Source organism: Rana temporaria, chromosome 5 (genome assembly GCF_905171775.1).
Source record: "Rana temporaria chromosome 5, aRanTem1.1, whole genome shotgun sequence".
Classification (NCBI taxonomy): Eukaryota; Metazoa; Chordata; class Amphibia; order Anura; family Ranidae; genus Rana; species Rana temporaria.
The window spans coordinates 364,068,916-364,085,493 of record NC_053493.1 but is presented as its reverse complement, the minus strand read 5'-3'; the positions used below and the strand labels follow the sequence as shown (position 1 = coordinate 364,085,493).

General features: G+C 45.2%; 1 protein-coding gene across 1 annotated transcript in view; it reads left to right on the top strand.

The window, feature by feature from the left end:
- NIPAL2 (NIPA like domain containing 2) overlaps window positions 1–16,578 on the top strand; it is a 199,593-nt gene that overhangs the window by 82,680 nt on the left and 100,335 nt on the right. The gene's annotated exons all lie outside the window — the stretch shown is intronic.

Genomic DNA, 16,578 nt, shown 5'->3' with positions numbered 1-16,578 from the left:
CATCAGTATGAAAGCAGTCTTAAGGCCCATACACGCAATAAGACTTTTCGACAACAACGGTCCGACGGACGTGTTTTATCGGGCAATCCAACCGTCTGTATGCTCCATCGGACAATTGGTTTTTCAACGGACAAATGTTCGCTGTGCATGCTCTCAAACTTTCCAACAACAAAGTACAAACACACATGATCACAACCTATGCTAAACATCAGACAACAATAGCAGAAGTTGCCCAAAGGGTGGTGGCAATGAGCTGAAAAACCACCTGATTTGGTGTATGTTGGCTGAAAATGTTCTGCCGTGTATATGCAGAACAAGTTCACGGCCATCGCCCTTCGGACCAAAATCCACGGAAAAGTCAGCTGGAAGTCCGATTGTGTGTATGAGCCTTTAGAGGGGGCTTGGGGCAGTAAGGACTTTACATTTGCGGTTTGGAGGAGGTAAAAGCTCATAATTCATTGTGGCTTGGTACAGGTTACCAAATCACTAAAGTGGCCCTTGCGCTTCCAAAGGTTGAGCACCCCTGACGTAAGGCCTCCCAACTTGCATGATAAAGCTTTAGCACAAAGTATGTAGGCAAAGGACATGTCCCTGCCATGGCCACGGTCACACGGACCAGACCACAAAGATCTAATATGCTGAAAATTATTGACTAAACCAAGAGACAAACTTCTATTTTTCCTTGCTATTGGCTTATTTTATAATTATAAATATACAGGAATAACAGAGGCTGGATAAAAAATGTAGTGCAGTATAAAACTTTTGGTAGTACAATAGGACATTTTGTATAGAGATGTACACATGAAACTAAAAAAAGACGACGAAGGCTGCATGAGGGACAGAGAGATTTGGCCTCAAGAGGAACAGTTGGGCGCTATGCCAAGACTTTAGATAAACGGGCACGTCGTCGTACAGTCTGTGAGGCATTGTTGACCTCTTGGCAGTTTTTTTTTTCTGGTCCAGCAACCACACCACTTGAGTAATTTTGTTTGGCTCAAGAGGATGATTTTTTGCCATGTCTTGCTTTCTACTCCTGCCTATTAAGCTGTATGATAGGACCTGTTAATAAATGGGTCTGAATGTGACCCACAGTGTGGAGATCCTTCTACTTCTGTATAGATCAGAGGACTGCACTGTTGTTTTTTTTTTTTCCCCCATACAAGAGCTGTTGTCGGTGGCTTCCTTTGGGCACCCTAAAAATCATCCTGGTGGCGGCCCAAACTAAAGTAATATCCAGTCCTAATCATAATGATTCACGGTGTCCTCAAAGTGGCACAAAGCAGGGGAGTAAGAAGAGTGCTTGTGGGCAGTCTGAATTATGAGTGTGCTGCTGAGGTTAGGACCCGGCATTGCTTATTATGTGGAGCGTAGGCAGTGCTTGCCTTCCATTCATCCATTATCACCTACAAACTAGAATTTGAAGAATGTCAAGTGAACCAATAAAAGGGAAGAGAAAGCGTCATCTGCATATTCCTAAAGTTTTGTGTGACATTTTTAATTATGCGGTTAGTAGGCGTTCCTTAAGGAATTTGTTTCTGTGACTCTAAAGGGCAGCGAGTGCGGCATTTCACTGTGACAACAATGGGCAGCCAGTGTAGTATTTCAGTTTGTGTCTGTTGGGGTGTGTTTTTTTAATTTTTTTTTTTTTTTGCATTTTTCATTTCTATGGTATAATAGCTTGGAAGTACTTTCTCTTGTATTTTGTCTAATGATTGTGCCAATGCAGTGTTGCTCAGTGCTTAACTGCATCTGATAAAAAGAAGGGTTAACTCTACAAGACCTGCTTTGCTGGTTGTCCTTTATCAGTTTGAGCATTCTTTGGAACATTTTCCATTCAGCATTCTTTGGAACATTTTCCATTTGCATTTTGCCCAATATTTAAGCATGCAGAAGTAATCACTGATTATTACTGTAGCTCAGGGGTGCCCGACCTTTTGAAGCATGAGGGCCACTTAAGCGACTTGGTAGCCGATCGTGGGCCACCGGTCGTGGGCGGATGACAGGTCATGGGCAGATGACAGGTCCGTGTCCGCTCTGCATATTCAGAGCAGACACGGACACAGCCCACTAAATTATTTTTGTGGATTGGAGGTAGGACACAAGTCGGTTTACATCTGCCACTCCTTAGAGGTGAATGGAGACTCCAATTGGGTCGGACTGACCGTGTGAAAGGGGCCCAAGGCTGCTTTTACATCGATGCACTGTGGTTTACTCGCACCGCGGGTGCTATGCAGTGTACCTTTTTGGCTTTCCTGCACTTTGCAATAGACTTCTATTATATTCTGCAGGTGTGGTGCACTTTCAGGAAGCTCACCAAACTCGCAGGTAATAACAGAAGTCTCTGGCTCAGTGCAGGTTACCTGCAGCTGCATTGCTCTGCATCTGTGGATAAGTTTGAAAGCAGCCCAGTAACCACTGCAGAGCAGATTTGCCCATATATACACTGTGATTTTAGTAATAAACTGACCTTTTAATAACAGTATTCTATTCCATCAGAGAGCAGGAGGTCGCGGGCCACATCAGAGAGCTCCGCGGGCCACATATGGCCCCCGGGTCACTGGTTGGGCACCCCTGCCTTGAAAAAGTATTCATACCCCCTTGAAATGTTCCACATTTTGTCATGTTACAACCAAAAACGTGAATATATTTTATTAGGATTTTATATGATCGACCAACACAAAGCGGCACATAATTGTGAAGCGGAAGGAAAATGATAAATGGTTTTCACATTTTTTTACAAATAAATATTTGAAGTGTGGTATGCATTTGTATTCACCCCCCCCCCCTTTACTCTGATACCCCTAACTAAAATCTAGTGGAACCAATTGCCTTCAGAAGTCACCTAATTGGTCCACCTGTTTGTAATTTAATCTCAGTACAAATACAGCTGTTCTGTAAAGCCCTCAGAGGTTTGTTAGAGAACCTTAGAGAACAAACAGCATCATGAAGGCCAAGGAACACACCAGACAGGTCAGGGATAAAGTTGTGGAGAAGTTTAAAGCAGGGTTAGGTTATGGACAAATATCCCAAGCTTTGAACATCTCATGGAGCTCTGTTCAATCCATCATCAGAAAATACATAAATACATACGTTGCAACTACTGGGACATTTTGTTACCTTAATGCAGGGAATGCATTAAGGTGAAAAATGTCTTGCCTTTAGCCTCCCCAGCACCCCCTAATTACTTACCTGAGCCCCTTCTCTCTCCAGTGATGTCCATGAATGTCTAAGCCATCCAGGACACTCCTCCTGATTGGCTGAGACACAGCAGCAGCGCCATTGGCTCCTGCGGCTGTCAATCAAAGTCAATCAGCCAATCAGGGGAGGGGGGTGGGACCGGGTTGGGGCTCCGTGTCTGAACAGATACACAGAGCTCTGACTTGGCTGGGGTGCCCCTATTGGAGAGCTTAGGGGGCACTCAATAGGAGGATGGGGCCAGGAGCAGAAAAGAGGCACCCAAAAGAAGGATTCGGGCTGCTCTGTGCAAAACCAACTGCATAGAGCAGGTTATATAACATGTTTGTTATTTAAAAAAAAAAAAAACCTTTACAATCACTTTAAGATTGCTTTTACGTGTTCCTTCATTGCATTTCCCTAAAATCAAATCCACTACTCATCTGTCTCTTATATATTCTATGTGCTTCATCCCTAAATCGCCTAGGATTTTGCTCAACAACCTTAAAGTGGTTCAAAAGGCTGATGTTTTTTTTTATCCCCCCCCCCCCAATACAGCGCAGTGCCCATTCTTTCCCTCCTTATTGGTTCAGAGACAATCACAGCCAGCGAGGAGGGAGCAGGGCTGTGCCATACACTTTGTCAATGAACACACACAGCTGGGTCGGGAGCGAGCCCGCACATCTAGGGGGAGGAGCGCCAGTGGAGAGAGGAGAATCATGGCTGCTTTGTCCAAGATCATTGACATTATGGGGTAGATTCAGATAGAATTTACGCCGGCGTATCCATAGATACGCCGCGTAAATTCAAATCTGCGCCGGTGTATCTACTTTCTGTATTCAGAAAGCTAGATACGCCGACATTTGCCTAAGATACGACTGGCATAAATCTCTTACGCCGTCGTATCTTAGGGTGCATTCTGACGGTGGCCGCTTGGGGCGCTTCCGTTGTTGTCGGCGTAGAATATGCTAATTACCTAGATACGCCGATTCACAAACGTACATACGCCCGTCGCAATGTATTTACGTAGTTTACGTTAGGCTTTTTCGGCGTAAGGTTGTTTCTGCTATTAGCAGGCGCAGCCAATGTTAAGTATGGACGTCGTTCCCGCTTCGAAATTTGAATTTTTTACGTCGTTTGCGTAAGTCGTTCGCGAATGGGGCTGGACGTAATTTAAGTTTACGTCAAAACCAATATGTCGTTGCGCCGTACTTGGAAGCAATGCACACTGGGATATGTACACAGACGGCGCATGCGCCGTCCGTAAAAAACGTCAATCGCGTCAGGTCATCATACATTTACATAAAACACGCCCCCCCTTCCACATTTGAATTGCGCGCGCTTACGCCGGCCCCATTAACGCTACGCCGCCGCGACTTACAAAGCAAGTGCTTTGTGAATACAGTCTTGATCCTGTAAGTTACGGCGGCGTAGCGTAAACACGATACGCTGCGCCGCCGTATCATTGCGCGCCCCTATGTGAATCTACCCCTATGACATGATTATTTTTTCTTAATTTACTGTTAGAACTTAATGCTGAAAATTGTGACTTTTTTGCATTTTTGAGTCATAAGCTTTTGTGGGAGTATAGTTTTGCTAAAAAATGCTAATGCAAAAATGCTGCAAAACGCAACATTTTCTTTAAATCCTGTCCCTATGCTGTACCCAATTTTAAATGGGCATGTTGGGCAAAACCTCTGACATCCTTTAAGATTAGAATAACATTTGTCATTGGGCTTGGCATAGTAAGTGAAGCTTTGGAAAGGCGTACATTTCTGCTGCAAGGGTTTAGTTTTCCATCTATAGTTTAATCTGAGGGGAGGCTGCATTTAATTAATACCAGTGACTGCACCAGGCAATTTACGGCCGCTTATTCAATTCTCTTGTGTACGGAGCTCATATTCCAGCAGGACTTATGTAGGGAAAGAGTTTAAAACCCCATTAGTGATCACAGACCTTATTAAAAGCATGTTTTTTTTTTTTTTTTTTTTTTTAAAGCTACCCAACATTGACCTTCTCTGCTAATGCAGTAGATGGCTCTGTGCGCTATACTGCCGATGGAGAGTGGATTATAAATGATTGAGTTCAGGTGTTTAGTGGAGGGTACTGCTAATGCTAGAGCAGGCAAAACAATTATCCACTTCCAACCTTGGGCAGTATTTTAGGGAACTTCCATTACGGTCCCAGTGCACAGGGTCAGCCCCATAAAGACATGGGTTGACTAGTGTTGCCTGCACAGAGCCCTGACCTCCATCCTATTAAACATCCCTGCAAATAATTGAAACGATGATTGCGAGCCAATTCTTCTTGTACTACATCGCTACTTGACCTCGCAAAGTCACTTATGGCTGACTTATTCCCACAGACATACTTCAAAATTATGGGGAACACCTTACCAAGGGGTGAAGGCAGGGGCGGACTGACCATTCGGGCACTCGGTTACTGCCCGGGGGCCCCTTCAGGGTTGCCAGCCTCAGTAAAACCAGGACAGTATGTTTTTTTTGTTGTTTGTTTTTTTTAATCCCAAGCTTATAGCTGTCCCGCCTCTCCAGTACCTGTTCAGTGTGTGTGTGTGTGTGTGTGTGTGTGTATGTGTATACTGTGGCCCGGATTCACGTAGAAGCGCGCATCTTTGTGCGGGCGTAACGTATCCTATTTACGTTACGCCTCCGCAACTTTGACAGGCAAGTGCAGTATTCTCAAACCAAAGTTGCGGCGGCGTAGCGTAAATAGGCCGGCGTAAGCCCGCCTAATTTAAATGTGGAAGATGTGGGCGTGTGTTATGTAAATTGAATGTGACCCCACGTAAATGACGCTTTTTACGAACGGCGCATGCGCCGTCTGTGAAAGTATCCCAGTGCGCATGCTCCAAATTAACCCGCAAGAAGTCAATGCTTTCGACGTGAACGTAAATGACGCACAGCCCTATTCGCGAACGACTTATGAAAAACGACGTAAAACGTGAAAAATTTGACACTGTTCCGACGTCCATACTTAACATTGGTACGCCTCATCTACGCCTCATATAGCAGGGGTAACTTTACGCCGGGAAAAGCCTAACGTAAACGGCGTATCTGTAATGCGACGGCCGGGCGTACGTTCGTGAATTGGCGTATCTAGCTGATTTACATATTTCTAGGCGTAAATCAGCGTACACGCCCCTAGCGGCCAGCGTAAATATGCAGTTAAGATACGACGGCGTAGGAGACTTACGCTGGTCGTATCTTATACAAATTCTGGCGTATTTGATTCTTTGAATCAGGCGCCAAGATACAAGGGCTCAGACTCAGAGATACAATGGCGTATCTGGAGATAAGCCGTCGTAGCTCCTACGAGAATCTGGGCCTGTGTGTGTATATTGTGTGTCTGTGTGTGTTAACGATGTATGCATAGGTGTGCGCAGCCTATTGCATTAGGGTGTGCATCCCAAAGCTCAAATGCACGCTACCGATCACTCACAATCTTCATTTAGAAAGGGAAGGGGCCAGTAAATTACATATTTACAGGCCCCTTCTCCCCACTCATTCTAAAACATCCACACAGCAACAGCCGGTGGGAGAGGGGAGGAGAGAAGCTGAAAGCGCTGTGATGGGGGAAGGGGAGGAGCTAGGGCAGTAGGGAGAATTTGTGCTGCACAGGGTGATTAGGGTGTGCCTGGGCACACCTGGCACACCCATGTGTGTATGTATACTGTATGTGTGTGTGTGTGTGTGTGTGTGTGTATACTGTGTGGCCCCATAATCTTTTGCCTGGGGGCCCCATAATCTCCTATTGCCCGGGGGCCCTATGAGTTGTCAGTCCGCCCCTGGGTGAAGGCCATTACAGCCACAGAGGCAAGCCCACCCCAAATCAACGTCCATGGTTCTGGAATGGGCCCAAGTACATTTTAGATGTGATGATCTAGCTTACACAATTGGCCATATCTGAAGGAAACAAATATGCCCTGGCTGCCAATAGCAACTGGCCAGAAAATGTCATTTTAGCGGGTTGCTTTGGACAACACAGATAATGTTCTCAGGTTTCCATTAATCTGATTAATGTGCGCACACTTGGTTACAGCGGTCACCGAAAGACTAAAACTCTTTAAGGTCCATCTGCTTTTAATTTGAAGAGGGCTGTCATCACAGTTTTATAACTTGCTGAAAATATTTTTTATACAGCATTTAGGTTTGTTCTGATTTATATTAAGCTTCTTTGCTGGCTTGTTGTGTTCTGTTGAAGCAATAATGACACCTACAGGCAATTAAAATGTACAAGAAACATTGTAGCATAATGTAAGATCGAATGCAAAATCTTCTTGGATAACCACACAGAATGAGTAAAGTGTTGGATCTAGATTGTATCATTTTTTATTTATTTTTTTGCTATTTTACAACCCATCTGTGATTTAGGTCGTTAAGGTTTTTTTTTAAGCCAAAAATTTGATTGTGAGAAATTTTAAAACCATTTCTTGAATACCAAGAAAAAGCTCATAAGGGGGATTTCCATGAATTGAAGATCACAGAATGCTAAGTATTAAGCCTCATTCACACTACGGGCCGTTCGGGTCCGTCTGTCACGGACCTGAACGGCCGTTCCATGCATTCCTATGAAGCGTCGGATGTCAGCGGAGACATGTCCGCTGACATCTGATCCGATCCGATGAAAACGGACGTATGGGGGCCACATCCCCATACGTATGGGGGCCACATCCCCATCCGTCCATGCGGATCGGATCGGGTAAGATCTGATGAAAACGGACATGCTGTCCATTTTCATCAGATCGCTCCATAAGACACAGCGGTCCCCGACAAGCCCCTCCCGGCTCAGTGAGCAGAGAGAAGCTTGTCATCCATCGGCTGAGCCGCCGGGAGCAGGCGGACTCCGTAGCGACGGAGTCCGCCAAGTGTGAATGAGACACTGCAGTTCTGAAAGATCATTAACCAATCCTTTGACAGAATGGAGGTCACCAGGTCTGATGTCACCTGTCAGACATTCCCCTTATGGACATTGCTACATATTGACTCTTGGGCTATGTACCATTGAGGGAGAAAGGGCTTCATTTCCTGGGAATCTTCAACATCCATGTCTGGAATCTCATGTGTTGGCGGACTGTAGATTCCATTGGAGTCCCTTGTTGGTGCAGGCTAATTTTTTTCACACATTAACTCTTTAATGACCAGAGGTCATTGATGCCTAGATGCTAAACCTAGGAATCGGGATGGGGAAGTGGATATCACCGCTCTAGGTGGGTCAAACAAAGGTGAAAACCTCTCCTCCAGTTTAGAAGCCCAGGTGCTGGCAATGCATGTAGCAATAAAACAGGAAGACGTTCTGGACAGCGGCACTCCAAAAAAGTTTTTGCCTTTTTATTCAAAAAATGAAATCAAAAATATATGCCACAGCAGAAGGGACAGAAGAGCTGACGCGATTAACAGTGCTTAGTCTTATGGCGCGTATACACGACCGTTTTTCATGACGAGAAAAATGCAATTTTTTTAATGTTAAATGTCAGTCTAGGCATGGGCACAGTGAGGCATGTACATGGACTCAGTGAGGCATGCATATGGACACAGTGAGGCATGGACACAGTGAGGCATGCAGATGGACACCCTAGGCTTATACTCGAGTCAATACGTTTTCCCATTTTTTTGTGGTAAAACTAGGTGCCTCGGCTAATATTCGGGTCGGCTTATACTCTAGTATATACAGTATTTAGAAAATAAAAACAAACCTTTACAAGCCCTTTAACTCTCCAGCAAATACCAAAAACTAAAATAATAGGGGTAGATCCACAGACAGAGTACGCCGGCGTACTTTCAAATTTCCTGCGTCGTATCTTTAGTTTGAATCCTCAAACCAAGATACAACGGCATCTGGGTTCGATCCGACAGGCGTACGGCTTCGTACGCCTTCGGATCTAAGATGCCCTTTCTCCCTCAATTCGGCGTCCGCTGGGTGGAGTTCTCGTCGTTTTCCGCGGCGGGTATGCAAATTGGCTATTTCCGTCGATCCACGAACATACGCGCGGCCGTCGCATTCTCTTACGTCGTCTCTAGTCGGCTTTTTCCGGCGTATAGTTAAAGCTGGTATTTTGCGGCGTATAGTTAGATTTGCCATGTTAAGTATGGCAGTGGTTCCCGCGTCGAAATTTTAATTTATTTTTTTTGCGTAAGTCGTCCGTGAATCGGGATGGACGTAACTCACGTCGAAGTTAAAAAAAAATGACGTCCTAGCGACGTCATTTAGCGAAATGCACGGCGGGAAATTTCGGGACGGCGCATGCGCAGTTCATTCGGCGCGGGGACGCGCTTCATTTAAATGAAACACGCCCCCTACCCGCCCAATTTGAAATACGCCGCCAGAAATACATTACGCCGCCGTAACTTAAGGCGCAAATTCTTTGAGGATTCGAAGATCCGCCATGTAAGGTACGGCGGCGTAGCATATCTCTGATACGCTGCGCCCATCTAATTCTCTGTGGATCTGGCCCATAGTTTTGAGAGGACTGAATAATTGATTTAAAGAAAACCTTTAAAGGTCTGAAATAAAAAAAACAAAAACAAAGCATAATAATCAATCAATCTAGCAATGCTCCTTTTCTTGCACACCAATATGATGTATGTGCATGTATTGGAAAAGTATTCAATGAAACCAAGAGTTTATATATATATATATATATATATATATATAACATAGATGTTGGCAGTTTGTGCATCCGTATTTCTGCTGATCAGCAATCGGAGATCCAGCACTGATACAGAGCCGTCCAGTCATCCCAGAGGAGAATTCAGATGGCATACACATGTTTGGAAGAATGTCAGCCCCCGCTTTTTTGCCTTTTTTTCCATGTCTAGCTCCAGAAATGACTTCGCATTTACTTGGAATAGATCTTTTTTTTCTCTTTTGCAGACCAAATTTAATAAAATAAATGAGATGCTCGCTATATGCATGTCGGTATATCCCCCTGTTCTCTTCTTACTGCAGAAATGAATGACGGTCAAACTATGTATTCCTATAAGACAGGGGTCTTGAATTAAAATTCAAGGAGGTCCGGTCACTAAAATTTTCTTTGGGCCGAGGTCCGAATCTCAAGTCCCCATTTTTCCCCATCACAGCGCCCCTTTATATCAGGTGCCCCCATCACAGCGCCCCTTTACATCAGGTGTCCCCATCACAGCACCTCTTTACATCAGGTGTCCCTATCACAGCACTCCTTTAAATCAGGGGTCCCCATCACAGCACTCCTTTAAATCAGGGGTCCCCATCACAGCACCTCTTTACATCAGGTGTCCCCATCACAGCATCCCTTTAAATCAGGGGACCCCATCACAGTGCCCCTTTACATCAGGGGTCCCCATCACAGCACTCCTTTAAATCAGGGGTCCCCATCACAGCACCTCTTTACATCAGGTGTCCCTATCACAGCACTCCTTTAAATCAGGGGTCCCCATCACAGCACCTCTTTACATCAGGTGTCCCTATCACAGCACTCCTTTAAATCAGGGGTCCCCATCACAGCACCTCTTTACATCAGGTGTCCCTATCACAGCACTCCTTTAAATCAGGGGTCCCCATCACAGCACCTCTTTACATCAGGTGTCCCCATCACAGCATCCCTTTAAATCAGGGATCCCCATCACAGTGCCCCTTTACATCAGGTGTCCCCATCACAGTGCCCCTTTACACCAGGTGTCCCCATCACAGTGCCCCTTTACACCAGGTGTCCCCATCACAGTGCCCCTTTACACCAGGTGTCCCCATCACAGTGCCCCTTTACATTAGGTGTCCCCATCACAGTGCCCCTTTACATTAGGTGTCCCCATCACAGTGCCCCTTTACATTAGGTGTCCCCATCACAGTGCCCCTTTACACCAGGTGTCCCCATCACAGTGCCCCTTTACACCAGGTGTCCCCATCACAGCACCCCTTTACACCAGGTGTCCCCATCACAGCACCCCTTTACATCAGGTGTCCCCATCACAGTGCCCCTTTACATTAGGTGTCCCCATCACAGTGCCCCTTTACATCAGGGGTCCCCATCACAGAGCTCCTTTACATCAGGTGTCCATATCACAGTTCCCCTTTACATCAGGTGTCCCCATCACAGCACTCCTTTAAATCAGGGGTCCCCATCACAGCACCTCTTTACATCAGGTGTCCCTATCACAGCACTCCTTTAAATCAGGGGACCCCATCACAGTGCCCCTTTACATCAGGGGTCCCCATCACAGCACTCCTTTACACCAGGTGTCCCCATCACAGTGCCCCTTTACATCAGGTGTCTCCATCACAGTGCCCCTTTACACCAGGTGTCCCCATCACAGTGCCCCTTTACATCGGGTGTCCCCATCACAGCACCCCTTTACATCAGGTGTCCCCATCACAGCACCCCTTTACATCAGGTGTCCCCATCACAGTGCCCCTTTACATCAGGTGTCCCCATCACAGTGCCCCTTTACATTAGGTGTCCCTATCACAGCACTCCTTTAAATCAGGGGTCCCCATCACAGTGCCCCTTTACATCAGGGGTCCCCATCACAGAGCTCCTTTACATCAGGTGTCCATATCACAGCACTCCTTTAAATCAGAGGTCCCCATCACAGCACCCCTTTACATTAGGGGTCCCCATCACAGCGCTCATTTACATCAGGCATTCCCATCAGAGTCCCTCTTTACATCAGCTGTCCCCATCAGAGTCCCCCTTAACATAAAATGTGCCCATCAGCGTGCCCCTTAACATAAAATAAGGGTCATACTGATGGGCACATTTTATGTTAAGGGACACTCTAATGGACAAGTTTTATGTTAAGGGACATCCTGATGGGCACATTTTATATGAAGGGGCACTCTGATGGGCACAAGAAAATGTGCCCCTTAACATAAAATCTGCCCATCAGAGTGCTCCTTAATACAAAAAGGGCCCATCAGTGTTGCTCTTAAAATAAAATATGCCAATCAGAGTGCTCCTTAACAATAAATGTTCCCATCAGCATGCCCCTTAACATAAAATAAGGGTCACGCTGATGGGCACCTTTTATGTTAAGGGGTACTCTGAGGGGCACATTTTATTTTAAGGGGCATGCTGATGGGTATATTTTTAATGTGCACACTGATAAGCATATTTTGTTAAGGGGCACACTGATGGACACATTTTGTTGTGCCCATCAGAGTGCCCCTTAACATAAAATATACCCATCAGCATACCCCTTAAAATAAAATGTGCCCATCAGAGTGCCCATTAACATAAAAGGTGCCCATCAGCGTGACCCTTATTTTATGTTAAGGGAAATGCTGATGGGAACATTTTTTGTTAATGGGCACTCTGATGGGCACATTTTATTTTAAGGGGTACGCTGATGGGTATATTTTATGTTAAGGGGCACTCTGATGGGCACAACAAAATGTGTCCATCAGTGTGCCCCTTAACAAAATATGCTCATCAGTGTGCACATTAAAAATATACCCATCAGCATGCCCCTTAAAATAAAATTCGTCCATCAGAGTGCCCCTTAACATAAAAAAAAGGTGCCCATCAGCGTGACCATTAATGACAGCACAATTACAAACAAATCTGCCCATTCGTGACAACTAATTAACTTGTCACATACCTTGCATGCTGCGCGATAAGGAGAGCCCGGGAAATGCGAGCAGCAGGGGGGCGGGGCGCGCGCGTGTGACGTCACGCCCCAATCTCGCAAGGAGAGCCAGGAGTGGACCCGCATGCAGCAGGGGGCGGGGCACGCACGTGACGTCACGCCCCTACCTCGCGGCCCGTGACTGCTTGTCTTCTCCGCTCTCAGCGTCACTGGTTGCTGGGGAAACCCGCGGCCCCAGCAAACCAACGCTGAAATTTAAAATGATAATGGCGGTCCGGGCAGAAGCGCCACCCGGGCCGGACTCGGACCGCGGGCCGCCATTTAGTGACGGCTGCTATAAGAGAAGGACCAAAGGAGGAGAAGAGATTTAAGTAGTTCTTCTTCCCATTAGTTGATAACTGCTGGGATTGTCATTGTTTGCTACCTCCAGACACGGGTCAGGACAGATTGTTCCAGCTGCTTAAATTGGCATTGTAAAGATGCATACATGCACATTCTTATTCCCTGTAAACACGATCGGAATTTCCGATGGGATAAAATCCAAAGGAATTTTCCATCGGAATTCCGTTCAAGCTGTCTTGCATACACAATGTCAGACCAAATTCCGACCATCCAAAACGTGGTGACGTAAAACACTACGACGAGCCGAGAAAAATTAAGTTATATGCTTCCGAGCATGCTTCGACTTGATTCTGAGCATGCGTGTTTTTTTTTTTCTCCGTCGGAGTTCCACACAGACGATCGGAATTTCCGATAGGATTTTTTTCCATCGGGGGGGAAAAAAATAAAACATGTTCTATTTCTAAACTCCGACAGGAATAAAGTCTGATGGGGCCCACACACGGTCGTAATATCCGATTAAAAAATTCCGTCTGACTTTTTTTCATCGGAAATTCCGATCGTGTGTACAAGGCTTAACTTGCTGAATGTGCATATTGTTCCAATGGAGAGATGAGAGGGAGTGCAGATATTTTAGCCTTTCACAGGGAAGTACAATAAAAATCTACAAACCCCATTCCAAAACAGTTGGGATGCTGTGTAAAATCTACATAAAACCAGAATTCAGTGACCAAAATTGTATTCCCAAAATAAAATAGAAAACATATGAAATGTTTAGGCTGAGAAAAAATAAGATTTTTTTTTTTCTTATGATTCTTGACTATTGTTCAATAAAAGATAAAAGAATAGTTCCGTGAAAGATAAAATAAAATGGCTTTTGTTGCATTTTTTTCGCCTGCTCAAAACTGAATTATTATGCCTGGTTGGAGTTGACCTAAAATCAGCTAACCGTATTTATCGGCGTATATCGCGCACTTTTTTGCCCTGAAAATCAGGGCAAAATCGTGGGTGTGCGATATACGCCGATACCCGCTTTCCTGCGCCGAGTTTTGAATACTGCGCCGACATATACCGAGCGCAGTACACTCAGGTATAGTCGGCCAGTCTCGGCTTCTTCCGCGGTCACGTCCTGGACGTACAGGACGTGAGCGCGACAGTTGCCGAGCCTGCCCGAGTGTACTGCGCTCGGTATATGCTGGCGCAGTATTCAAAACTCGGCGCGGGAAACGAGCGGGGAGGACGCGAGGACGCCGCAGAAGAGGACACCGGACACGCCGCAGAAGGACACCCGAAGCCGAAGAGGACACCCGAAGCCGCAGAAGGACGCCGGACCCGACGAGGCCGCCGATGGACGCCGCGCAAGACACCAAAACTGTAAGTACAAAAATAACTTTTTTTCCACAGGATCGGGGGTCACTTTAGGGGTGCGTGGTATATGCGGGAGCGCGTTATACCGCGATAAATACGGTAAGTATTTTCATTTTGGATAGGGTGGAGAGGGATTAGAATGCTTGTCAGTTTTATTGCTGTCTGTGCCCTCCCCTTATGGAGATTCACCTTCTTTATGTGTCCTGTTTACCATTATCCTTGAATGTGAAAGTAAAAGTAAATCGCACATTTTGGGTTGTCCCCAGAAAAGTAATAGAAGGGGAATCTTCCAATGGGGACACTAGTTCTAGTGACCTGGGAGTCCCCAAAGATTTCCCTTTAATTTTCAGGGATTTCATCTTTTTCAGGAAAATCTCCGCAATGGAACACAGATTGTTTATATAAAGGTTATTTTATTCAAAAGAAGGTAAGGATTTGGAAGGGGACTATAACGGTGCTTATATAAATAATAGAGACCAATCGGATGTATATAAAAAAAATACAAAATATTTTTATTATAGACAGACTAAAACGCATAACAAGACACAATAAGTCGCTGGATTTTATAGAGTATCTCCATTATGATGGTTAAACATAGAGGGGCAGATTCACGTACAATTGCATGGGCGCAGCGTATGTGAGATACGCTACGCCGCTGTAACTTACTTTTCAAAGCTTTGAATCCAGAAAGAATTTGCGCCGTAAGTTACGGCGGCGTAGTGCATCTCTCGCAGCGTAACGGCGCGTAATTAAAATCGGCGAGTAGGGGGCGTGTTTCATTTAAATGAAGCGCGTCCTCCCGCCGAACAAACTGCGCATGCGCCGTCCCTAAATTTCCCGCCGTGCATTGCGCTAAATGACGTTGCAAGGTCGTCATTGTTTTGACGTGGACGTAAATTACGTCCAGCCCCATTCACGGACGACTTACGCAAACAAAATAAAATATTTTCAAATTCGACGTGGGAACGACGGCCATACTTAACATTGCGTACGCCACCAAATAGCAGCTTTAACTATACGCCGAAAAAAGGCGAACGGAAACGGCGTAAAAGAATGCGACGGCCGCTCGTACATTCGTGGATCGTCAGAAATAGCTAATTTGCATACTCGACACGGAATACGACGGAAACGCCACCCAGCGGGACGGCGAAGAATTGCATCTAAGATCCGAAGGCGTACAAAGACGTACGCCTGTCGGATATAACCCAGATGCAGAAAGGATTCAAAAACAAAGATACGACGCGGGAAATTTTAAAGTACGCCGGCGTATCACGAGATACGCCGGCGTACTTTCTTTGTGGATCTGCCCCAGAGGCTTTATTCAGTTGAACAGAGACTGAATGGTCGAATGTTATCCCGACATGTTTCGCCTCAAGGCTTTATCAGGGGATATACGCATCAACCATAGATTAGTGAAAAAGATATACAGAGACAAAATAAATATAACACAAGAAAAATATATCAAAAGTAAAATGTCAAAAATTACTTAGACATAGAAAAAAAGAAGCACTTTGGCAAAAGTTCACCAAAGGACAGAAACTCACCACCTCAAGGCCCACCCCCCCAGCACAGGGTGAGAAGAGGGTCAACCATGATGCAGAGAATGCAACGAACAGGGGTCACTAAGCGGCCATAGTGAGCACATGCAATGACCAGGCTAACAAGAAAAAATGGGCTAAAACCTAAATAAATCGAATCGATTAATAGTATTACTATTAATACTACTACTACTAAAAAAAAATGCAACCCACATAAAGGGTAAACCTCAATAATATAATCAGAATTTTTGAATGAAATGCTTACAAAAAACAAATAGACTCAGTTTACTTAAAGATGAACAAGGAGGAGGCGCCTGTATATGAAGAACCATAGGTCCAGTAGAAATGCAATGCTAAGGGCTATAGCTAGAAAAAGGACTATGAGAAAGAAAAGGGGAATAAAGAACGATATTTCTAGAGCCATAAACATATTTAATTTAACTTAAGCCCAAACACTGTGGAGACAACGCATACAGCACTGTGTCATACAGCGATGGGTTATAGTTTAGTAGCTATAGTGATAAAATAAGTACATAAGTAAAGATATATTAATGTATTCACCAATTCATTTAAGGTGATGA